Consider the following 4,016-nt stretch of genomic DNA (forward strand, 5'->3'; position numbering starts at 1 on the left):
CTGTTTCGTCGGCGGGGCCACTTCTGGGGTCGTCGGCCCCGGCTCCTCTAGGAGCGCGCCGTCCCCCGGGTGGCAGGCTTCCCCACCGCGGCGTTTCCTAACTCAGCCCCTGGCAGGCTCGCGTTAGAGCCTCGCCCTGAAGACGTTTCTTACGGGGAGACTTCTCTCTTTGTCGGTGGAGCTCAGTCTCTCGGAGATGAGATGGAAAGTTCCTCGAGAAGTCAACACCCGTCTTTTGGGAGGTTCAAATCTGGTACTAAGTCAGGGAGAGCGCTCAGGAGACGGAATGCAAGAGGGACCCCGGGGTCCAGACCTCCGTGAGCGCCCACGGTTCCTTTATTTCATACGTTCTCGGAGCACCTGCTGCGCAGCCAGCGGGGCGCCTGAGACCCCGGACCCGTTCTCCCGGAGCAGTGAGCCGCTACTGAGAGACTCTGATAATCACTCAGCAAGAAAGGCGGGTTTTGTTTTGTTTAATGAAACGTGAAGAAAGTAGAGCGGAGCTGGCCAATGGGGAAGACTTGTCTGAAAGGGCTCTCTGGCTGTGTTTGTCCCCAACGGTCCCTCGGCACTGTTGAAACGTCCACACCAGCCGCTGGTCTTTGTGCGAGTTTTCAAGTAGTGGACGGAGTCGGTCGTGCTTGCCGAGTGGCTCTCCGGGGGGAGATCGTCTGGATCGTTGTTTTAAGTGCTTAGAACCTTCTGTGATTCCTCTGCTTGGGAATCCCACGGAGTAGAACATGGAAGACCCCAGCGTCTAAAACACTGGCCCAGTAGTGCCTGTCCCTTTCCCGTCCTCTGTTCTGGACATCTGTGGTTCAAGGAGAACCTTTAGGAACCATTGGGGGGAAATTATGTTGGAGATTTAACTGTAGCTGAATCTGGAGCTATAAATCTTCAGGTTTTAAGTGTCAGATTGTTTCCCTTTCTTACTTTTCCTGTCCGCGGGGAATTTCACTGTTATCAGTGAGCAAGGGATACTGACAGCCCGCTGTGGTATGTGTCGGGTAGGTTGGGAAGGAGTCATTTTCTGCCCATTAAGACCAGATGGAAAACTACAAATCAGCAGTCTGATTTTGGTTGTGTTGTTCCTAGAAAGAACTAGTAGGGAAGAGATTCTCCAACATTGTATAATCTGTTTTAAAAAAAAAGAGTGTAACAAATTGTTTTACAAAAAAGCAGACTTTGTTGCGCATCAGCAGAGAGGACAAAGTGGAAGCCGAAACAATGATTCTGTTTGTAGGTGGCACTCCCCCAGACTTGCAAGAGGAATCTTCTAGGGAAACTTTGAAACTGTATACATAGTGCTGTGGCATGCACCCTGTCTTCGTTTTCGTTGGAGTTTTTTTGCTTTTTTTTTTTTTTTAAATGATTGGGACCAGCAGTTGGCATAATGGCTATGTCTCTGGACTCCCATGTAGTCACCCGCGGTTCAAGTCTCGGCCCTGGCGGCTTAAACTCCCGCCCGGCATGTGTGCGTGCGTGCCCAAGATCCGGAGAGGAGAATGGAGGAGAAGGGATTGTGGCGTGGCCATCCCCCTTAGGGGGTGCTTTCTCACTTTCTGTCTCTCTGTCTCTGTCTTTCTGACGAGCGCACGCGCCCTATAGCAAAAACCTCTCCAAAAACATAAAAAAAAGGTTGACAGCCATCTCCTTAGATCAAGGTAAGGCAAATTGAAGCCAAACTGGAAGGTATATGTCTTAGGAAGAATTAGAAGTTGCTTGCATTGCTAATTATGTAAGGCAGATTGGGGGACCAACAGATGGTGTAATGGTTATGACATTGCTGAACTACCAATGTAGTCGACTACAGTTCAAATCCCAGACCCGGCAGCTTAAGACTCACACCGGGTTCGTGTCCATGTTGCCCAAGGTCCTGAAAGCAGAATGGAGGAGAAAGGATTGTGGTGTGGCCGTCCCCCTGGGGGGTGATTTCTCACTTTCTGTCTCTCTGTCTCTGTCTCTCCAGCAAGCACATGCACCCTATAGCAAAAATCTCTCTCAAAAAGGAAAAAAAAAAAGGCAGATTAGGGGTTCTCCCCAAGAGATCAAAGTTTTCTTTCTCCAGGTTTAAAATCTGCCATTAATTTAGGAAGAATGCTTAAAAGACAGAAGTTTGTGAAAAATGAAAGAAGGACCCAGTGGTCTAGACCTAATGAGGGCCTGTGATTTCATGTATTTATTTTTGAGCACCAACCCTGTATCAGGCATTGTGCTGAGCCCTGGGATTTAGCCTGATTCCCTGTAGTTGTTGGGCGATTGGACATGGTGACGGCACCTGTCAAACGGCCATTTAAGACGAAAGAGTCTCTGCAAGTGAGGTGTAGTGATTTGCCTCTGTTCAGTGAATTCTGGCACACCTGAACCTGGACAGACCATAGTGCTTAACGGTCAGTATGTTGTCTCTTAAAGAAAAATACCTAAAACTGTTCACCAAAAGTGGCAATGGGTTTAAAGATGTTACTGTGGACCAGCCGGTGGCAGAGTGGTTAAGGCGCTGGATTCCCACATGGCTGACCCTGGGGCCTGTAGCTTGAAAATCACGCTGGTCACATGTGCATGCGTACCCAGAATCCCGAGAGGAGAATGGAGGAGAAGGGACCGCAGCGTAGTTATTCCCCCGGGTGTGACTTCTCACTTTCCCTCTCTGGCGAGAGCATGCATACACTATGGCAAAAACCTAAAAACAAAACAAATTATGACGTAGGTGCATCATGCTGCATGAGTGTGTTAGGGCTGTACCGTCTAACTTTGTGTAAGTGCACCAAAATTCCCCAACAACAAAACCACCTGACGATGCGTTTCCCAGAACATATGCCTGTTGTTAAGCAATGCACATTATAACCGAAGTGCGTGCTTCTGTCGGACAGGGAGAGTCATCAGTTAATCGTGGTAACAAGCCTACCAGTTTCTAAACCTCTGTCGTCGCTGAGTATCACCTCCTGGTGCCCTGTGGAAAGCCTGACAGCTATGCTAGGGAGAGTCTATAGTCTTTTCCCTATGCTCCAGTTATATGTCTATCGAAGAACTGGCAAGAAGTATCATTTTGTGTCCATAAAGAGTAATTTGTTGGCATCTTTTAGTAAAAGCTGCCTAATAACCTGATGAAACTGAGTCTGCCAGTGGAAACACTTTAATCCTCTCTAATTTGAGTATATTGGAGTGCCTTAACTGGGCAAGGAGCTTTCTGTGTTTGGGATTCTGCAGCCCCATTTAGGTACCTGTGTGTAGCCAGTATTTAGGACTTACTTTTTACCTTCGAGGGTCCCGGATCTGAGGAGTTGTGTTGTTCTGTTCGCTCTCTCTCGTTAATTAAAATCTCAGAACACACATTTAAAAGTCTCCAATAAGCTTGGTATTAGGCAGAGAACTGACATTAAAGCCCAACAAAACTGTGTTTAGGTCCTGGTTCTTCCACTTAACTTGCTGTAAGGACCTGGAGAAATCACTTCATTTCTGTGAGCCCCCGCCTTATTTGAAAACTAAGGATAGTAGTGGGACCAGCAGTTGGCATAATGGCTAAGTCACTGGACGCCCATGTATTCGACTGTGGTTCAAGTCCTGGATCTAATAGCTTGAACTCACGCTGGGCGTGTGCATGCGTTCCCAAGAGAATGGAGGAGAAGAGATTGCAGTGTGGACATCCCCCCTGGGGGGTGATTTCTCACTTTCTGTTTCTCTGTCTCTCTTCTGTCTTTCTTGGGAGTACACATGTGCCCTATTGCAAAAAACTTCTCCCCCCAAAAAAGAAAAGAAAACTAAGGATAGTAGCAATACTTGTGAGGCGTGTACACAAGATATCACTCAGCCTCTGGTAGGCTTTTAATAACTGTTGCTAATGATTTCTTTTTAGTTAATTCCAGATTTCCCCTCACCCCCATTGGCAGGAGGAAAGGTGGTTTCAAGGAGAGATTTTTTTTGCCTTTTTTTCCTTTTTTTAACATAACATGCTCTCACCAGAGAGACAGAAGGAGACAGAGAGACAGAAAGTGAGAAATCACCCCACCCCACCCCAC

At 47.6% G+C, this 4,016-nt stretch overlaps 1 protein-coding gene across 1 annotated transcript in view; it reads left to right on the forward strand.

The window, feature by feature from the left end:
- The window catches only part of API5 (apoptosis inhibitor 5), a gene marked incomplete in the record, with an annotated part of 38,150 nt that overhangs the window by 221 nt on the left and 33,913 nt on the right, over positions 1–4,016 (forward strand).

This window comes from Tupaia chinensis, unplaced genomic scaffold, assembly GCF_000334495.1.
Source record: "Tupaia chinensis unplaced genomic scaffold, TupChi_1.0 Scaffold000625_1, whole genome shotgun sequence".
NCBI classification, from domain to species: Eukaryota; Metazoa; Chordata; class Mammalia; order Scandentia; family Tupaiidae; genus Tupaia; species Tupaia belangeri.